The sequence below is a fragment of the Bubalus bubalis genome, chromosome 7 (genome assembly GCF_019923935.1).
Source record: "Bubalus bubalis isolate 160015118507 breed Murrah chromosome 7, NDDB_SH_1, whole genome shotgun sequence".
Lineage (NCBI taxonomy): Eukaryota > Metazoa > Chordata > Mammalia > Artiodactyla > Bovidae > Bubalus > Bubalus bubalis.
In genome coordinates, this window is record NC_059163.1 from 30982631 (window position 1) to 31005297 (window position 22667).

The window sequence follows — 22667 nt, forward strand, 5'->3', positions numbered from 1 at the left end:
CCAATGAATCAGCTCTTCACATCAGGTGAAGAAGGTATTAGAGCTTCAGCTTCAGCATCAGTCCTTCCAATGAAGACTCAGGGTTCATTTCCTTTAGGACTGACTGGTTTGATCTCCTTGCTGTCCAAGGGACTCTCAAGAGTCTGACGAGGGAAAGGTACAAGGTAGATGGAGACTCCTGGAGAAGCAGACCCAGAGCATCAGTGGAGGAGCATCACCTTTCCCTCAAAGACCCAGCAAATGATGCCAAATATAGTGAAACTGAGAGCACATATTGATTAATTTAAACGGGTGCCATTATGACAATAAGTTGTTTTGAAAGCACAGCTATTTGCACCATGGACAGGGCCAGAATAGAAAGTTCTTAGTAAACCAAAAAAAAGCAGTAAGAAGCAAATTAATGAACTCCCCCACCCCCATAACTCCCTGCCAAAAAAAAACAAGTCCATCTTGTTTTAGTCTACAATCAACAGGACTGAGTGGAGCACAGCAGAATAAACACAAGGACTTCCAAATTTCTGTGATACCACCGTAATCGTCCAGGGTATTATTCTAGTGCTCAAAGAGTTCACACGGTTTATCTTCTCAATATGCTTAATAGCTAATAAGATAGGTTGTTCTACTGAAATAGGTTAGAGATATAACAAAGAGTCGGACACGACTGAGAGACTGAACCGAACTGATAACAATTCAAACAAATGGAAGTTCTAAGCACAGGAAGGAATCACAGCAAAAGCAAAAATTGCAATTCAAGCTCCTAGCACAGAATTTATTTCACTAATAAGACTGCCACTGTGTCAACCAGGAATCCTGATGGCTCCCAGCCAGTGCGCTGGGACCATGCTCCAGGTGGGCTGAGATGTCCTTCCCCATTCCAGGCAGAGTCAGGCACAGACAGGGCCCCAGGCCAGTTACCTCAATCCACAAGATGTCTAGACTGCTCATCCAGAGTACTATACAAATATTATTACTTACTAAGCATTCTATGACGTGACAAAGGTCAAAAGCATTAGCAAATGAATCCATCATTTCACCAACTTTTTGATTAGAAAATGTCAACAGCTTCGAAAGTCTAGAATGTCCCTAGAGAAGCATGAATAACCACTTCCACCTTCATCCTGGTCCCTCCGCCACGGGGCCATTATTTTTCTAACAGCTGTTGGCCAGCGTCATCCCACGCTGAGAATGACACACCATCTGAAGTACTGTATACAAGGCTATGGAAACCAAGGTGGGAGGCCACAGCCGAAGGCACTTCTACGTCCCTCAGTGCAGGCTCAGTGGATGCCAAAGGAGGAGCCCCATGTGGTTCAGTTCTGCACACAGACCATCCACAAACTGGACTGGGGTTCATCTGGGAGCCACATTAACAGACTGAGGCCTAAGTGAAGTTAGTCAGGCAAGGAAAGACACATATTATACGACAGTCACTTCTACATGGAATCTAAAAAATAATACAAATGAATTTATTCACAGAACAGAAATAGAGCCACAGACACAGAAAACAAACTTACGATTAACAAAGGGGAAAGGGTGGGAGGGAGGGATAAATTAGTTATATGCAATTAACAGATACATACTAATACACGTAAAGTAGATAAACAAGGATTTACTATCAAAGCACAAATATATTCAATATCTTGTAGTAACCTATAATGAGAAAGAATCTGAAAATATATATATTTTGTGTATAACTGAATCGCTTTGTGAGAACACCTGAAACTAATGTAATACTGTAAATCAACTACATTTCAATTTTTAAAAAAGAAAGCAACCATGGAGGCGTTAGTGCTATGAGAGCATCAGGACGACACTGAAGAGGAGCAGCAGCCTGAGTGGGAGCAGAAGAGGCAGGTTTCCTTCTTACCTTTTCATCTTTCACTGTATCTAACAATACCCATTGTCAGGACAGCCTCAGGAATGACTGTTTTTAAAGAGCAATTGATGTGCGATGGAAACTCAGCTCTGCATGCTAAGATGAGCCTGTGTGGTGGCAAACGTGGCCCCTGCCTTCAAGCCCACCAGCTGGGCAGCAGCGCTCTCCTGCGTGTGCAAACCTCAAACAAAGAACAGAAACCCCCTTACTCCTGCTTCACTGACTCCTTCTAACATGTCAAGAACTGCATTCACAGGCCAATTCTTTTTGAGACAAAATTCAGGATTACTGCTAGAGAATAAAAGAAGGTACAAATTACATGCCAGTTAGCAACAGTGCATGTAGAATGATCCCAGTCTGAGACATCTTCACGTCTCACACTCCAATTTCATTAGAAAACTCTCCTCAGCATTAAAGGGGTTTGGGCCTCATGGCGATCCCTCTGCTTGGCTCTCTGGTATCGATTTCATCCCAGTTTCTATAATGTGACCTGGCCTACCCAAAATTGCACCTGGCACCCTATTGACATGTGCACGCATACACATAAACACATACACAGGAAACATCATTACCATTTTGGAATATAGGCCAACACTTCCTCATTCACCTGGTCTCAACCTATGCCTCTCACTTTCACATTCCACAGTTCTCCAATCCCAATGTAACTCTGCCCTGGGGAGCCCAATTCTGGTCTTAGTGACTTCCTGGCTCTTCTCTCATTTCTGGTGAGACCCTTGGACCAGAGCAGGTCAGCACTGCTCCTCACCACCTGCTCTAAGCAAAGGCCACCCCACCTTCCACCCAGCCTCAGAGCACTGGACCTCTGCCTGCTGCTTTCCCAGCCAGACACAATGTTGCCTACATCCATTCCTTCTCCTGAGGATTAAACACAGTAGGAAGACTATATTAAAACTAACCCTGAACCTAACCAAGAAACCAAATCCAGTGCATAAAATATTAAGAAAGTACAAAAGTGTTCCAAATCAAAGAAGAATAGAAATATGGATCTCAAAATTTCAGGTGGGGATTAAGCAATTTTGGAATGAGGCTTGGATTCACTATTTCAGATGGAAGACAGACTCTCTGAGGGCAGACACACTTGGACAAGCCAAGGTTGGAAGATTAATGCTGGCTTAAAACTCAACATTCAAAAAACTAAGATCATGGCATCTGGTCCCATCACTTCATGGCTTTCCTTGGATGGCATCTAAGTTGTCTCTATAAATGGCCCACGAGACATCCTGGAGGTTGGCTGACTTCCTTGGTGACAAGGCACTTCAGTCATCACGTCCATGAAGCTGGCTGTAAGTCTGACAACCTCTGACTTCAGTTCAGTTCAGTTCAGTCGCTCAGTCGTGTCCGACTCTTTGCGACCCCATGAATTGCAGCACGCCAGGCCTCCCTGTCCATCACCAACTCCTGGAGTTCACCCAAACTCATGTTCATTGAGTCAGTGATGCCATCCAGCCATCTCATCCTTTGTCGTCCCCTTCACCTCCTGCCCCCAATCCATCCCAGCATCAGAGTCTTTTCCAATGAGTCAACTCTTCGCATGAGGTGGCCAAAGTATTGGAGTCTCAGCTTCAGCATCAGTCCTTCCAATGAACAACCAGGACTGATCTCCTTTAGGATGGACTGGTTGGATCTCCTTGCAGTCCAAGGGACTCTCAAGAGTCTTCTCCAACACCACAGTTCAAAAGCATCAATTCTTCGGTGCTCAGCTTTCTTCACAGTCCAACTCTCACATCCATAGATGACCACTGGAAAAACCATAGCCTTGACTAGACAGACCTTTGTTGGCAAAGTAATATCTCTGCTTTTCAATATACTATCTAGGTTGGTCATAACTTTCCTTCCAAGGGTAACTCCAAACAAGCCTCTGCTATCTCTGCATCTGTTTCCTCAGCTTCACGAGACAAGGCTCACTTTCCGCTCAGCCTGAGGCCCTATGATGCTATGTGTGTTCTGAAAAGACCCACGAAACACTGTGAGCTCTTCACACACACAAATGGGATGGGGAGGGAGATGGGAGGGGGGGCTCAGGATGGGGAACACGTGTACACCCATGGCTGATTCATGTCAATATATGGCAAAACCACTATAATACTGTAAAGTAATCAGCCTCCAATCAAAATAAATAAAATTTAAAAGAAAATTCGAGAGATAGTATCACCAACGTGTGTTTACTCCCAACCTATGCAGGTTTAGATTGCCAAATGTTCCACCTTTTTAGAAGAGAGATTTGGAAATGCCCATCTGCCTGATGGGGGCAGGGGCCCAACTTTCCAGGTTTATGCCCACATTTATCAGGAAGTTGTGTTACACAAACCCACATGTTTTTAAAACTTTCAAATGCAGTGACATTAAGGTCTGTGCTATTTTATGCCAGTATACTCTTAATTAGGACAGAAATATAAAAGGAATTTAAATAGAAAGTGTCTTTCTATCTCCCTGATAAAAGTACCTAGGGAATGGTGTAAACAATCATTCACAATTTTGACATTTTAATCTTGCAAATTGTTTGGTGTTTCAGAGGCAGTCTGTAAAAACTTTTGCATTTTAAATGAAACGGTAGTGACAGATCTAAATTCACTCTGGTATAAAAACATAGGAATATCACTATGCCTTTATCTTGTTAAAAAGCTAATAAATTATAAATCCTTTTTAAATCACCAGCCAAAGCCCAAAATCTGTAGGCACAAGCAAGGGAAAAGATGGAAGGTGATTATGAAAAGATAAACTGTTTTATGAAGGTGCTTTTGTGGTAAAAGGGTATGATGCAGTCACTCTGGCATACAAAGATATTATTTGAAAGCGATCTAAAAACCACACGGATCTGCAAATGAATAAATGTTCCCAAGATAAATTACAAAGAAAAACATTCTGAATGTGACTTTGCTTTGTCGTATATTTAATTGGAAGTCTCTTCAGACTTGTTAGACAATTCTTTGGAACTCTGATTATCCGACACTCTTTCTTTTTCACTTTTCGCCTTTGTTACTGCAACTGGACACCTAACAGTTCAGCTCACTTAACTTTTTATTGAAGATGTACTCTGTAGCAGTCCAAGTCAAGGACTAGTGACATAAAAAATAAATATTTACTATGAAAACTGATAAACATCTTTTTACTGTTAATAAATAAATAAATAAAATACAGTCACTTCATAGAGGAGAGAGTCTAGTCAACTGAGACAGAAAGACTCATTACAGACAATTCTGCATAGCTTCAAACACCAAGAAATACACTTGTTCAAGATTAACAGAGAGATTTCTTTGTCCTTTCTGTCTACAAAGATAGCATTCCTGGTAGCAGGAAGAAAGCCTTCTCCTCAGTTGGGTTAATTTCCCTAAGCTGCTACTTGGGGTAAGGATGATGAGTGCAAGGAAGGAGGCAGAAAAAGCGAGATCACAAATAATACTTTTTTTATGAGAAATAACCCATAGGAAAATGTTTCCTGAAAAATTATAGTCATTTTAACATGGACAATACATTGACTACAAACTCAGCTAGCTCAAAAACACTTCAGCATTTCTTGCAATGGTCACTTTGAGTACACGGGTCATTCATTCTTTAGACACTGACTACATAAATGTCATGATTTCTCCTGAAACCAAATAATGGCTATTCAACAGCCAAAAAAAAAAAAAAAAAAAGATAACTATGCCCTTGCTTACTAGCAATATCAAGTCTGCAAACTGGAGGAAAAAAGCTGAGAGATATTCATCTCAAGTCAAATGTTTTTTGGTTATGACAAGAAAGTTACCCTAGATCCAAGTGAGGGTTTTCTGAGTACCATCTGCAATCCTCAAGAGATGGTACAAACAACCTGAAAAACTGATGCAGACATACTAGAACCCAAATTAATGAGGTTAGCTTGCTCTAACAGGCGTAAACAGGAAGGTGACTTCAAATGGAAGGGTCCAGATGATAATAAATGAAAGCAAATATTAATACCACAACAGGAAGGAAAACTATAATTGATAAATCATTAAATGAGATTACAAGATTTTAGTACAAAAAAAAGGAACCAAGTGTGCTTCCACACACTACAATACAACCCTTTTAATGTAATGTGATAAATTGTGTAATGTCAGATTTTATTTCCAATAATCTTTTTTTAATTCTAAAGATGTAATTAGCCAACAGTAAGAAGATATCTGTAATAGTAACCTTGATATATCAAATTATTTTAATTTCCCCAAGGAAGGAAGCCTTCCAAAAACTTCTTAAACCCAAATGTAAATGAAAGAGGAAAAAATAGTATTCAAGCACTAATTTTTCTACATAAAGGGGAAAAGGCCTTCATGCAGTTCTTAAAAATTCAAAGATGTTTAGAAGACCGTGAAATGATTCATAAAGGAGAATCTGAAGAAGCAAATTCTGCATCACTTTCCCACTTCCAGTTCTTCCTTTACCACTGCAGAAAGATGAAAATTAAGTTTATTCACTAAATAGTATGATCTCAACATCTGAAAATGCATTTCACCGTCTGTGGCCTTTGATTAGCTTGTATGTGTGTATGAAATATTGGGAAATCATATTTAGATTTAAAATCGACAGTGATATGTACCTATAGGCACAGTTTCCTTTAAGGTTTTGGAAGCATATCTAAATTTATCCTCACACATGGTTATAGATTCATTTTAATTTTTATAATTCTGAATTAAGAAGTTTAGAAATATTCGATTTGGAAGGCCCATGTGTCTAGACATATTAAATCAAACAAAACTCTCCAAGTGCCTTCACACTAGTGTCAATAACATAAAGCATCAACTCTCATTTATTCATGGGACGATTATAGCATTTGGAACATGGCCAACACCTCACTTCTTCTCGCTGTCCTTTCGGCCTGCTATATCTTATCTATCTTATTGGCAGGCATCACTCCAAAAGTAGTAATAAGCTGGCAATTATTAAGTCCTTACCATGAGACAGGCACCGCTGTCAATATATACAAGAGCATATGATTTCCCACAACTGCTCTATGAGATCAGTACTCTTGCTATGCTTATTTTCCAGAAGAGGGGCTCAAGGAAGCTAATTCACTTGTCCACAGTCATAAACAGCAAAGCAAAATGACCAAAGTCTGATGCCAGAGACTGAATACTTAAGGAATTCAAGATTTGCCTCCAAAAGATAACCATGATAGAGGAAATGAAATCCAAACTGATCAATAGAGTAAGAAACCACCCTATCCCTTTCTGATATACATAATCAAAATGAATGTGCATTTCATGGGTGAAATGGTTCCAACTACTGATCATAATGAGATTCATGGATTATCCATAGATTGTAACTCACATATTCAATCCCAGGCCCTCAGTTAATTGCAGGGTTCTGGTTTGACCTTTCTTATCTTCTTGAGTATTTGTCAAACACTGTACTCAGCCTTAAATTCTTTTTCTTTTAATTGCATAAAAATTTCCATCTTAGCCATTTTTAAGTGCACAGTTCAGTAGTGTTAAATACATTTATGTTGTTGTGTAATAAATCTCCAGAACTTTCAGCCTTTGTCTTAGTCCCTTCAGGCTGTGGTATCACATTATCATGGAGGAGAAACTTACAGATGACTGAAATGAACTCTTTGCAGTTCTGGAGACCAGAAGTCTGATCAGGCCACCAGCACAGTCAGGTGTCACCCTCTTCCAGACTTCTCACTGTACATTCTCATGGCAGAAGGGGCTACTGAGCTCTGGGAATCTCTTACAGCAGCAGAAATCCCATTCACGCGGGCTTCATCCCTATGACCTAACCACCTCCTAAAGGCCACATCTACTAATACTATAACCTTTGAGAATTAAGATTACAACATATGAATTTAGAGGGGAACACACACATTCAGCCCACAGCAGTCCTAAATACGTTTGAGGTCCATTTTGTTGCACCATTTTACTCTTTATCAATGACCCATCTTTAAACTTCTGAAGTTTAAACAAAATCTTTGAACAAAATCTTCAATATAGAAGGCCTCTTTCTAGATAAGCATATATAAGACTCTGACATTATATAAGTTAATGATTCTTTTGGAACCACAGACCTTTTGAAAATCTGATGAAACGTGTAGTCAATATATCAAAATAAAATGTATATATGAGTATATAACTTAAATGGTGCTGTATTTTCATGAGGTTATTGAACCTCTGCCCCTGCAAAGGCCAACTATGAACTCAAGTAAAGAACCCTAATTATCTGGCATTATTTTGCACTAGTATTTACCAATTCTCTTGCATTTGCATCATTCCTTTAAATATCAAGATTCCCCTAGGGGGTTGTAATCAAGACCTTATTTGTAAAATTTCCCATAAACATGATTTCATTTATAAAAATTAACCTATACACATTCAGGAAAATAACTTCATTGCTTATAAAAAGAACCCCATGGGCAAAGAATTCCCTATTTCCCATATGTACCACATATTCAGTGAGCAGGTTCCAACAAAAATGCTGTCAAAGCACCTCACATCTGAAAGTAACCTAAACCACAAAAATACAGTCGAAGCTGCCTTATTCTTATGGGCACACCTTCTTCGGCTCTGATAGGAAGAAAGCTCCATGACTGATTGTAGATAAACTGGACTCCATCACTACCTTTCCAAATTTAATGTGCTGTCGTTAAACAACCATGTTCAGTGGTTTTAATTGCATCATTGCACTTTCTGATGTTTCTGATACCATAAAAAGATTGGATCTTAGAGGTGAAACCTTAGAGCTGATAGTCTCTCATTTCCTTTCCACCCAGATCTAGGGGGGAGTAGATAAACCTGAAAACTATAATGTTTTGTTATTTGTAGGGGATTAATAAGTAAACACTGTTAAGGGATACTAGTCCATATTAAATATTAAATATTTTGTATATGTCACCACTTTAGCAACATGAATACTCTGGATGCACTCTTCCAAAAGCATATACATATACCAATTCTATATATAATATCTGGTGTGATCATGAGCCCCCACCTAAAGCCCAGCCCTCCAGATCTCAAAATAAAGAACCTATCTCTGCATTCAGCAGACAAGTGTGAGCAGACACTTCTAAGAGTTCCAGAATTTCACCTCCTTGAAAATGACATGAAGAACTGAATTCTACACTGCCTTTAAAGGTGTCCATCCTATGCTCAACACTCATCAGAAACAGTCACCACAGCATTCTCTTCGTTATCTGGTCAGTTTCTCAAAACAGAAACAGTTTAGTTAACCCCTCTTAAAGGAAGGCTCTGGCTCTTTTCTGTTTAGAAGGCTGAGAAGCTGAGGGATGGAGAGCCTCCTGCCTCTGCCACAGTGACTTCGCACTGCATCCCTCCAGAGAGCTAATCAGTAGACACTCTGACGCTGGCAACACAAACAAGCCAAGAATTAGCCTGGCTAATGCAGGTGTTATCATCTGGTAGACTGAGGTTGCCACCAGAAGCCATCTCACCAGCACTGCTCAGCCACCCACCTCCTCAGGGCTCTTGCCATCCTGCACCTTCACTTAAGAGGCTGTCTTCTCAAAGTCTCTTCGGATTTTTTAAAAGCAGTGTTCAATTACACATTTTATTCTACACTAAATTAGCCTCTTATCCTCTTTCTCGTTCTCTAGTTTCTTAAAAGTTTGTCCTCTATATATCACACAGCTCAATTGTCTATAATATACTACTAAAACATACACCTATATATTCATTTATTCCTCAGACTCCAAGGTTCAGTTTAAGTTACAAAAACTAGTGTTTGAAAGATTCATTAATTTATTAAAACCGTTTTTAGGGACTTCCCTGGCGGTCCAGTGGTTAAGACTCTGCACTTCCACTGCAGGGGGAATGGGTTCGAACCCTGGTTGGGGAATTAAGATCCCATATGCCACACATCAGGGCCAAAAATAAATAAATTTTTTAAAAGACACAATTTGATTTAATGCTAAAAAAAGGTCTTCCAAATGTGACTTTTTTGCCACTTAGATTTACTGCCATTGTTCTACCAGGCTTCCCAAATTCTGAATTTACCAGGTGAGTTTGAGACTGTATTAATTTCAGAGACTAAATTTAACTAACTATTCCATTAAAAAAAATTGTATTCCAAAATGATGAGCAGGTAGAACTGAAATGAAAACAACAGGAACAATGGGAAGAAAGTTTTCAAGTACTCAATATCCTTGGTTACTTTTCCCATGACTCTGTGATTGAAAATCAGGACAGCATTTTAAAAGCTGGTCACCTTGGAAAGCACAGAAACCTCTAAAAATAAAAATCAACATTTACAGACTCTGCCATAATGGTTTCCTGGTAAACAGAAAGACATGCTTGCTATTTTACCCCCACACGGGGGTTGTGGTAATTAATTATTCAACATTTGGAAAGTGCTTTAGAGATAAGAAGCTAAGTGCTAAAAACCACCATCAATTTGCAGCAAACGGCACTTAAAGTGAACTCACTAGGTTTACTGTTGGAAACTGAACCATTAGTCTAAGTCCATGATGTTTTTCTTTTTCTTTTTTTCTCATTTCATTTAGAACATTAGACCAAACAGCTGACACTCATATGCAACCTTCCTTTCCCTTTAGACAACCTTTGAGTGTCACTGAGTAAAAAACTAGTCCTTAAAATATATAAATTCTAATAATGTGGTTTCACTGGAATTCACAGTGAGATGCTTATTAAGTATCCTTCCTTCTCTGCCTTTTATTTAAGTAACAAAATGAACAGTTAATTTATTAAAAATTTCTTGTGTAAAGCTTTGAGAGTAATCAAAGTCTAGTTTAACATACTTATACTGTATTAGTGATCATTTAGGCAAACATTTAATGTTCATGACTATACTACATATATAAATTTAGATGAACAATCTAAGAATTGATTAACTTTGATTAATATTCTAATGAAGGCAAGAAGTCATTCTATTTAAATAAAAAAATTAGGTTTTGTTAAGAATTTTTCCTTATTTACAATATATTCTGGTTTTAATCTATTCATTTTAAAACCCAAAACAGTGGTCCAAGATTTAGGAATTATTTTTACCAAAATACAACTAAAACCTACATAAAAGCCAACCTGCCATAATTCAAGACACATGTATCCCAATGTTCATTGCACACTATTTTTACAACAGTCAGGACATGGAAGCAATCTAAATGTCCACAGGCAGATGAATGGATAAAGATGTGATACACATAAGCAATGGAATATTACTCACCCATAAAAGGAACAGAACTGGATCATTTATAGTGATGTGGGTGGACCTAGAGTCTGTTATACAGAGTAAAGCAAGTCAGAAAGAGAAAAATAAATACCATATGCTAAGTCACTTCAGTCGTGCCCGACTCTGTGCGACCCCATAGACGGCAGCCCACCAGGCTCCCCCGTCCCTGGGATTCTCCAGGCAAGAACACTGGAGTGGGTTGCCCTTTCCTTCTCCAATGCATGAAAGTGAAAAGTGAAAGTGAAGTCGCTCAGTCGTGTCTGACCCTCATCGACCCCATGGACTGCAGCCTTCCAGGCTCCTCCGTCCATGGGATTTTCCAGGCAAGAGTACTGGAGTGGGGTGCCATTGTCTTCTCCAAAATACCATATACTAATGCATATATAGGATATCCACAAAAATGGCACAGATGAACCTATTTGCAGGGCTGGAATAAAGACACGGAGGAATAGGGCAGAATAGAGTGGGAGAAGGGGCAGGTGGGACAAATTGGGAGGGTAATATTGACATACATATACTGCTGCTGCTGCTGCTGCTAAGTCACTTCAGTCATGTCCGACTCTGTGCAACCCCATAGATGGCAGCCCACCAGGCTCCACTGTCCCTGGGATTCTCTAGGCAAGAACACTGGAGTGGGTGGCCATTTCCTTCTCCAATGCATGAAAGTGAAAAATGAAAGTGAAGTCGCTCAGTTGTGTCGGACCCTCAGCAACCCCTTGGACTGCAGCTTTCCAGGCTCCTCCGTCCATGGGATTTTCCAGGCAGGAGTACTGGAGTGAAGTGCCATTGCCTTCTCCGACATACATACACCACCAGGTGTAAAACAGCTAGCTAGTGGGAAGCTGCTGCATAGCACAGGGAGCCTAGCTTAGTGTTCTGTGATGACCTAGAGGGATGGATGGGAGACGGGGAGGAAGGCTCCAGATGAATGGGATATATGTATACATATAGCTGATTCACTTTCTTGTGACTCACTTTGTTGGAATACAACATTGCAAAGTAATTACACTCCAATACTAAATTAAAAAAAAAAACAAAAAAAAAACCTGTGTTCATGCTAAAAAAAAAAGAGGAATCATGAAGCAGTTTTTTTCAAGTAGTTTTTATTAGACTATAGTTGCTTCACAGGCTTCCCTGGTGGCTCAGACAGTAAAGAATCTGCCTGAAGTGCAGGAGACCCAGGTTCAATCCCTGGGATGGGAGGATCCCCTGGAGAAAGGACTGGCTACCCACTCCAGTATTCTTTCCTGGAGAATTCCATGGACAGTGGATCCTGGCAGGCTACAATCCACGGGGCCACAAAGTGTCGCATACGACTGAGCGACTAACACGCACATAATTGCTTCACAATGTTGTGTTCATTTCTGCTGTACAGAAAAGTGAATCAGATATACATATACATATATCCCCTCTCTTTTGAACTTCCTTCCCATTTAGGTCACCCCAGAACACTGAATAGAGTTCCCTGTGCTCTACAGTATGTTCTCATTAGTTAACTATTTTATACATAGTATCAATAGTGTGTATGTGTCAATCCTGATGAGACAGTAGCAGGCCACACTCTGCAAAGCCATCATGTGGTAATTGTTTTTCACTCTGGGGGTAAATATGCAACATACAAGATACACTCATTCTTACCTATGTCCATTTTGGAAACAATTTTGAGCAGAATATTAATCTTTTTACTTCCTGTCTCTTACACAGTGGAAGATCATATACACAAATGTTATAATTTCATGTTTTAGAGAATTAAAAGCTGTACTGACATAATCTTCTTGGATCTGAGACTTATTTCCATTACATCGAGCTCAACGACATTTCTCTAAAAAGAGGGTTTATGCATTGTAATCCCCAAAATGCAGTTTTTAAAAAGTCATCTTTGGTTTTAGAAAGGGCTTATTACGAGATGAGTTTTCACCACTTTAAACATGAATACCTTCTACACATCTATCAGTCTTAAATCTTTTATCCATATTCTTCCTTCCCCAAAATTTCTCCCACCAAGAAAACAAAAAGAGCATGGATGTAAAATCTTAAATGTACTCAACATTCCTAACCTCAATAGGGAAAAAAAAAAAAAAAGCCCTTCTGGTTGCTGAAGGAGATGTTCTTCGTGAGGCTCCTGGCTAACGGAACAAAACTAACTGTGGAATTCTGCATGGAACCCACAATACAGTGCTCAACCCCCAAATAAGGTAACACCGAAAGACAAATTTTCTCATTGACTCAGCTTGATACTTACTGTGTGTTCCATATAATCTTCAACTTCTATGGATCATTATGTAATAAAAAGGCAGAAAAACGATTTTTCATGGTTCGCGCCTAATATTGACATTTATTTTAAATAAACTGAGGATACTTTCAAACAATTGCAAACTAGCGAAGAAAGTGAATCCAAGGAAGGCCTTTTTTAAAAAAATTCCTTCAGAGGAAGTACCACAGTATCTCCTCCTCCACTCTGCCAGCTTTAATAAGGTATGCCAACAGTGGACTATTGGTGCAAACAGAAGAATGGGCACAGTTATGTCTTAAAGAAGTGTTTTGTGGCAGACATGATTAGCTATCTCTGTTTCAATGTTAACAGGGCAACCGGACAGTTCCTTAAAAATAAACAATTTACTTATAATATAATTGCCTGGGGTGTTGGGGTGGAGGGAAAGTAAGTAATTTCAAGTGCAATGTTTTCCATCCATACAAATATGAAGAAGATAGAAACTGTCCAAAGGAATTAGCTATGTTCCCAAGTGACTGAGAAATGAATTGGCAGACTGAGCCTCCATGAGAACATTATTTTGAATCAAAACCAAATTATTAAAACACTCCAGGTGATCTGCTCTATATTTATGGAACTTAAATACTGGACTGTTGAAAAGAACGATTCTGAAATGTTTAAGAAATGAAGCAATTTAATTAAGTGGTAATGCTGTATTTACTAATTGTGTTGTAATGTTAGGATCTAGAACCAGAGTGACAGGAAAGACAAAGAGCAAGACTCTGGTGATCTTCTGAGTGCCGGTGTGTGTACTCAGTCATGTCTGACTCTTTGCAACCCCACTGACTGTAGCCCACCAGGCTCCTCTGTCCATGGGATTCTCCAGGCAAGACTACTGGAGTGGGTTGCAACTTCCACCTCCAGGGAATCTTCCCAACCCAGGGACTGAACTCGCGTCTCTTGCATTTACAGGCAAATTCCTTACCACTGAGCCACCTGCAAAGCCTGGTGACCTTCTGAGATGGACACTATCACCTGGCCATGAACAACTGCCTTATCCAGCCACTCCCCAACACAATAGCAGAGGTGAGTCCATGTCCCCTATACTTGGAAGGTCCTTACCTAAGTTACTTTGAGAAAGGCTAAAACTAACACACACACCTACCTAAAAATTTCATTCACCATACGTCCAAATCCTTCAAATTTAATCATCAGGGATTATCGCCTTTGCTCCTTTCTTCCAGTAAAAATTAAAACTGCAAACACTACTAAGATACCTACCACGTTAAATTATTTTTCTTACAAGGATATTGTCAGATTTTTTCCTCTTGCAAGGAAAATCAAGGAAAAATTAATAAAGAGCATTATCTTTTAAACTCATATTGTACTAAAAAAACTATATTATAAGGGAAATGTAGAGCTGATAAAGTCATGTATGATGATAATAACTAACACCTAAATCATTCTTACCGTGTGCTACAAACCCTTCTAAGCATTTCACATTTATTAACTCACTTAAGAGCCTCGGAATTAAAGGAGGGAGGTTCAGATGAAGAGCTGGAGCACTAAGGATTTGGGGTCCAGGCTGCACTACCCAGATCTCCTCCTCACAAAGTAGGGGCTTCCCCAATGGGAATGTTGGGTGACTGATAATGCTCAGCTCAGTCTTACTCCAGAGTCACCTGAGCCAAGGTCACAGCCTTGTCCAAGGACAGCCCCCATCTCACAACTGGCTAACATGGGGTAGAAAGGCCTGGCTCCCTTACCTCGAGACAAGACAACTCTGAAGGGTCTGCTCGGCTCTGGAACTCCCAAGGAGATCAGCAGAGGCCTTGGCTGCCTTCGTATCGACTTCACCTCCTCCTCCTGCCCCATCCAACTTCCTTCACTCCCTCACAGGTATTATATACCTCAGCACAAGCCCCAATAAACATCCCACCCAATCAGAACCTGCTTTCCAGGAACCAACCTAAGACCGTCCTAGGACTCAAGTCCAGGCACTCTGGCTCCAGAGTCCATGCCCATAAACAGTACACTGAAATCCTGACGGTAAGGCAGATTCAGAAAACAAGCTCCATGGGTGTTTCCACAGGCCTCAGAACCTATAAGTACAAAGAGGTCTTGGTAACAAGAACCGAAATTTGCCACAGGACTGCTGGATCTCCGCAACCTTCCCTCATTTCTAGGGTCTGTCAGCCGTGCTCACCATCAATCCTTTCATGACCGTCTACTCAGGCCTCTTCACTGAAGGCCACTGACTACTGGAGAATGCCACTGTTCTGCCCAGAATCCTCTCTCCTGGTCTCCTAATCCTCGAAACCTTTGAGGAAGACACAGCTACCACCTCAGGCTCCATCACCCCAGAGCCCTACTCTGCTACCTGGTTGAAGCAGCCCTCCCTGGCCCATGCTTCTCAGACTCCCTCAGGGAAATGTGTCCTTCCAATCTGTCTTACAGTCTCTCTCTCAATACAGCTAAGGCCTCGTTGTTTGGGCACAGTCCCCATCATGGCCCTCTCAGTCTTTGCTTGTGGTCCAGTGTTCAGAAGACTGCACTTCTAATGCATGGGGTGTGGGTTCGATCTCCAGGTGGGGAACTAAGATTCCACATGCCATGTGGCACTGCCAAAGAAACCAAACCAAAACAACAACAACAACAAAAACTGTTCAACATGCTCAATTCATGAGAACACACACTTTGAAGGTCACTGCCCACCATGAAAGCAAAGAGCAAAACCCTTAATCCTTGTTCAGACATAGCTCAGACATCCTCTTTACAACATAAAAGATAAGCAAAAGAACGTCTAAATATTGTAAAGTAATTAGCCTCTAATTAAAATAAATAAATTTAAACTTAAAAAAATAAATAAAGCACAGCAATATGAGAACACATATGCGGAGCAATAGCTCCACACACCTCCAGCCCAAAGAGCACTGCTGAACTGTATAAAGACCATGAGAAATGAACAAAAGGGGAAATTATTTTCAATAAATTGCTAAGAAAGGAGATAAGTGTGTACAATTCATTTTAGAATGATATACATCAGAAACATATTTTAAGACAATTTTAACTGGATGCTTACTTAGGTAAGCTTCAGTTATCAGAAAATTCAATTAAAGTGAATACTTAATACTGTAATGACAGTAGATAAATAGATCACTCCTGCAGTTTAAGCAGACAGAGCTTTTTTTCCCAGAGATGGGCTTCCCAAAACATGACTTCCCCTCCCTTGATTCCACAGACTGGGATCCATGGTACCTTCAGGCATTCACACCCTGCCATCACTGCTCCCCAAGTCGTCAGGGCCCTGTTAGATCCCATATCCCTCGATGCCCACCTTAGAACTGAACCCTTCACTGTCTAAATAAGACTGAGAAGTTATACCACAAGCTCCTTATTCAAGCAGCCACCTGCTTAAAGCCTGGGCCACCTACTCGAGCCTGGTTTTTTCCACCACTTCGGTTTTTATATAAAGGACACAGTATTATTCAAATCCTTATACTAGAGTCCTTCCATCACAGAAGCTAAGAGCTGTGGGTCAAACAGGAATACATGGCACTGGACTTTCCAAGCTATTTAATCTGTGGATATAATACGACATCTAGGGTATCCAACTCACTTATTTTTAAATCTACAAAATAAATTTCACTTAGTTAGGAAAGCAAGCTCTTTTAGAGTAATGGAATTATCCCAAACGAACCCTGAACCAAAAGTGTTGGTTTTAATTACTCAGAAACACCCAATTTTATTTTCTCAGCCAGCAAGGTGTGGACTTGATTTAGAGAAAGTTTACAAGGAGTGTTAAATGATGCGATCATTTTATAGCTTCAAGTAAAACAATGCATTTACACTAGTACCTTCCAGTCAAGGTCAAGAGCTAAGACAAGACCAGATGAAGCAGGTAAACTTTATAGGAAATGTCATGTGAGGCCAGACCCACGATCCCCCAGACCACCCTTCAGTGACATCTGACAGAGACATCAAAGAGCAAGAGATCATTCTACAAAATGGAAGGAGACTCACACAAAGGGTCGTGACAGAGCCGAGTCCAGACAGAAGACTGTCCAAAGAGATCTATAGATCAAACATAGCCATCCTTTCTTTTAAATTGTACAAATACTGCATCTACCTAAAGATTTATTCTGGGCCTCTCAAGAAGCCAGTTTCTCCTCCTGGGGTAAAATGTTGCTCACAGAAATACCTACTACATAAATTTAAACTCTTAAACCTATGTCTCTCAGTTGTGTGGTCTCCCTAGCACTGCTGTCCTTGGATTTGCGGCAGAGAATTCACGACTTTCCTTAGACTTGGACTCAGATGAAGGTGAGGTCTCCTTTCAGACTTCACTGTTCAACACTACAGCACTAATATCGATTCAAAGACACCCCCCTACTCTCATGATATGCAGTGTATTTCTCTAGACCTTTCCCAGGTATGTCTGTCTTGAGGTAAAAGAACAAACCTTCGAGGGAGCCACGTAGGAAAAATTCACAAGGTTCAGACACATGGATGAACACAGACATTCAGCATGAAAAGATCCCTATTAGGAGGTGATGTGTGTGTGTGTGTGTGTGTGTGTGTTAGTTACTCAGTCATTTCCAACTCTTTGTGATCCCATGAACCGTGGCCCATGAGGCTTCTCTGTCCATGGAGTTCTCCAGGCAAGAATACCAGAGTGGATAGCCATTCCCTTCTCCAGGGGATCTTCCCGACCCAGGGATCAAATCTAAGCCTCCAGCATTGGAGGCAGATTCTTCACCATCTGAGCTACCAGGAAAGTCCTAGGAGGTGATAACTGAACTCAAATATGTGCTCAAATGCAATATTTATCAATACACCAAAGAATAGTGAAATTCTTGAGATTTCACTGGAAATATCATTTACGCATAATAAGTAAAACATCTGGGGCTTCACCAGTGATGTAGTGATAAAGAATCTGCCTTGCCATGCAAGGGACACTGGATCGATCCCTGGTGGGGGAATTAAGTTCCCACATGGCACAGAGCAACTGAATTCAAGTGCCTCAACTAAAGAGCCTGTGGGTCACGACAAAAGATCCCACATGGCGCAACTAAGACCCAACACAGCCAAATAAACAAACAAATAAAAATAAACACATGTTCTCTAATGTCTCAATATATTGTGCATTAGCACCTATTATAAGGCACACATACTATAAGGCAAATAATATACATCGAATAATACACAGATATATACTGTATATATATAAAGTAATGATATTCCCTTACCTTTATATAAAGCCCAGTATTATCACAAATGCCCTAAGAGCTGTACCATAAAGAAGTTTTACTTTCCCTCACTTTTATTTGTGTTACATCTTCCAAAGATTTTATGAGAACAACATCTGGATTTAAAACTCCTGGTTCAATACAGTATAAAAGAATGATTTGAGTGAGGCAAACACCAAATTCACAGACATGGATACCTAAGTTAATGAATGACTCCCCCGTCACCTACCACAGGAGGCACCCATTCAGATTTGTCAAATGATACTCAGAAAGTATCTGGGCAACAAAGAACTTATGCTTTTGAACTGTGGTGTTGGAGAAGACTCTTGAGAGTCCCTTGGACTGCAAGGAGATCCAACCAGTCCATCCTAAAGGAAATCAGTCCTGAATACTCATTGGAAGGACTGATGCTGAAGCTGAAACTCCAATACTTCGGCCACCTGATGTGAAGAACTGACTCACTGGAAAAGACCCTGATGCTGGGAAAGACTGAAGGCAGGAGGAGAAGGGGACGACAGAGGATGAGATGGTTGGATGGCATCACCAACTTGAAGGACATGAGTTTGAGCAGGCTCCGGGAGTTGATGATGGACAGGGAAGCCTGGCGTGCTGCTGTCCATGGGTTGCAAAGAATCAGACACGACTCAGCGACTGAACTGACCCCAAAGTACTAGGTGTACTTCATTTCAACATGTTTTTTTTTTTTTTTAACAATACCTTCTATACATATTCTTCAGAGAAGGCATAAAAATTACAATTCCTTATAAACTTTTTTTTAGGTAAATGCCTCTTTAGAAATCTTAAAAGCAGTGCTCATTGGGGTAAGCTGGGTGAAAGCTAAGTAAAAACTGGACTATATTTTTCTAATTTCCTGTGAGCCTGCAATTATTTCAAAACAAAAAGTTTTTTTTAAGTGCTAACAATTCATTTTTACTTTCAAGAAATTAATGCATAAAACTGCATCCAATTCAGAGACTAGATAAAATAGAGTCCTATCTAAATAAAAAGGTTAGATCATTTTTCCAAGGAACTATAAAATATAAAACATCACAAACTCTAATAACAAAAGTTTCATCCCCAAAGTTACTGGATTCCAAACTTCATGACAACATATTTCACAAGAAATATTTGAAAGACCAAATAACAATGATCAAAGCTATTGATACTACAGTGGAGGAATTTCTCGAGAAGAAATAGACTTCAGATTAAATTTGAGTGTAATGATTGGGCATCTCTGACTGGTCTGTCCAGATTTTTTAGTGACTCATTATCATTCCACTAAGTAAGTATTTTCACTACAAAATATGCTATCCACTGTGAGGACCCCGAAAGCTACTCTGACAGTTCTCACAGTGAGGAGGCAGAAAGTGTACGAAGACAACAGGAACACATATGAAACCAAAGGCAGTGCAGAGCAGTAGGCAATAAAGGGGTCAATTAGTGTACAATTCACTGCTGAATATTTTGGCAATAAAAAGTGTGAGTACTTGAATAATGTTTTCTTCTGATGTTTCTAGATGGATGTTTTAGTTTCATATCTTAATGTACTTTTCAAGGGAAATGATCTGATCTCATTTATCTAAATCTTTTGAGACGCTTCCTATCCGCCTTCTCTCTTTTCCCTGGCAAAGCAGTTCAACTTGTAAAACTGCAAATGTGTGAGCTGTGTGTTTCTTCTCAACCTGTTAACACTCAGCAATTTTCTAAAAGCGATTGTAATCAGTACGCTAGCCATCTCCTGACACAAAGCCCCACTCTCTGCTAACACCAGGAGTGCTCATCTCACATTCCTAAGGTCGCGTCTCTAGAGGTCAAAGGAATGAAGGCATTTCTGCAGCAGCTCCAGGTGTGAGGTCTCGATGCAGCTGCAGTCAACATGCAACACTCAAGGGGAAGGTTCTAGGAGGGCAGCCACCCATACAAGGTCCAATCAAACTGCCCAGTGAGCTCACTCCGTCCTCACTCTGAACTAACAAGTTTCACAAATAACATTTTCAGAACTTTATTCATGGTCAGTCTGGGGTAGAAAGTACCAAAGCCTGCCTTGTGTTAAAGACATTAAGAACCTCCAGGGACTTCCCTAGTGGCATAGTGGATAAGAACCCACCTGCCAATGCAGGGAACATGGGTTCGATCCCCGATCATAGAAGATTTCACATGCTGCAGAGCCACTAAGTCCCAGCACCACAACTACTGAGCCCGTGCACCACCCGTACTTAAGCCTGCACACTCTAGAGCCGGCAAGCCACGACTAATGACTGATGCTACAACTACAGAAGCCCCCTGAGCCCTAGAGCCTGCAAGTTGCCACTACTGAAGCGCATGCACCTAGAGCCTGTGCTCCGTAGCAAGAGAAGCCACAAGAGAAGCCACCGCAATGAGAAACACAAGCACGGCAACTAGAGAGTAGCTCCCGCTCTCTGCAACTAGAGAAAGCTCGCCTGCAGCAACAAAGACCCAGCACAGCCAAAAATAAATTTTTTAAATACATAATAAATAAATAAATATAGCACTGTGTACATGTCAAAAAGATTGAAAAAAAAAAAAGAAAAGAATCTCCCCATCAGGCCATTAGAGACAACAGATTTCCACGCTGAAGAGCAGGAGAAACGGAAGAGCTACTCTCACTTCACTTTCATGGGACATCAGTTTAGATATTATCATTGTCATGATCCTACTCTTTAAATAGTTGCTCTTCCCTAAATCCACAGCGTCAATGTCTTTTAAAAGTCACAAGTGCTGAGTAGACACAAAAGAGAGGAGCCTTGCATCTAGCATTTAACACAGCAATAACCAGACATGCTTGGGTGCTTTTTGTTTTTAAAAGACCCACTTTAACTTCTTACAGGAATGAAATCACCCAGAACAGAAGATGAGGCTTTCTGAAATTCGCTATTTGTAAAATAGTAGTTTAACAAGGCAGACCATAATTACCCCTTGTATTTATTTCAATTTTCCATAGCATTATGTCTGTAACAAGAAAACAAAAGCTGTCTTGTTATTCCAGATGATTCCATTTTTCCAGTAAATCACCCTAAAGCAGCCACATTCGGGTCAAGCACATATGAGGGATGCTACCTAAAATGTAAACGTCCTCATAAAATATAGACTAACTTACGTTATTCTGAAGCAATATGTGTTATATACTCAGTACTCTGAGAACTGCAAAACAGTTTTACTTAAATGACAAAAGCCAACCAGCCAACACCACCACCACCAGATCTCAAAAGAAAAGGAAAAGACTCAAATATGAGAAAAAAGAAAATTCAGCCTTTGGGTAAGAAAATCTAACTAGATTTACACATCAAATTCCAAGTTCCTTCTGCTGCAAGTCTGGTTTTGCAAAGGGATACCTTCTATTGTTTATCATGTAATTCTCTGAAATAAAGATCATGCAAATTCTCATTATATTTCATTTAAATATAAATATAGGCATTAAACTCCTTTTCAGGTGAAGAAATAAAGAGGGTCAAAAAGTAAAACCAATAGTTGAGAGTCAGACCTTTCAAAGGATTAGGAATCACTGCTTTACACAAGAGTTTATAAAGTATATGCTGCAGGTTTGCTTCTGACATTATAATCAACGTATCTGAGAATGATCTTATCCATACTAAGCTGAAAGGGCTCTCTACAAGCTCCAGTTATCAGATTGTTCACCTTTAAATATTCAATTTTTCATGAAACATGGTTACCAGGGTATCAGCACTGGGAAACTCACTACAAGATTTTAAATCTGAAAATTGTTGGCCAGCATTCTAATTACAGAAGCAAAAAATATTCAGTGTGTAAGCTCTGAGGGCTCACCCATAGGGTGAAGAGCACTTTAATCATTTTCGAGGGTTTTCCCGGTCCTGCGTGTGTTACTTGGGGGCATAAATTTGATATGAGCTATATAGTGAAATGGGTGATCTCAAGCCGCTGGCTATTAGACTCAATTTTTCAAGCTGATGTTTAATAAACCCTGTTCCCTGCTCAGCTTTAGCATAAAAAGTAAAAGTCCTAGAGGAAAAAAATGTAAAAACACAGTGTGAAGCATGCAGAGTTAACAGCTCAAAAAGACTGCTTAAGTGTGTAGTTCATTCATTCAGCAAACAAGCATCTATTACTGTGTCAGGAACTGTTCTCACTGTTGGCACAATTCAAGAGTAAGGTATGT

General features: G+C 40.1%; 1 protein-coding gene across 2 annotated transcripts in view; it reads right to left on the bottom strand.

Moving 5' to 3' along the window:
- Nucleotides 1-22667, bottom strand: part of SLC4A4 (solute carrier family 4 member 4) — a 363718-nt gene that overhangs the window by 333262 nt on the left and 7789 nt on the right. The window contains exon 1 of one of the 2 annotated variants that reach the window (XM_044945799.2): nt 15029-16436. The exons of the other annotated variant lie outside the window; for it this stretch is intronic. The gene's annotated coding sequence lies outside the window, so the exon portion shown is untranslated. Of the gene's footprint in view, nt 1-15028; nt 16437-22667 lie in introns of those variants that run through there. 2 annotated transcript variants of the gene reach the window in all.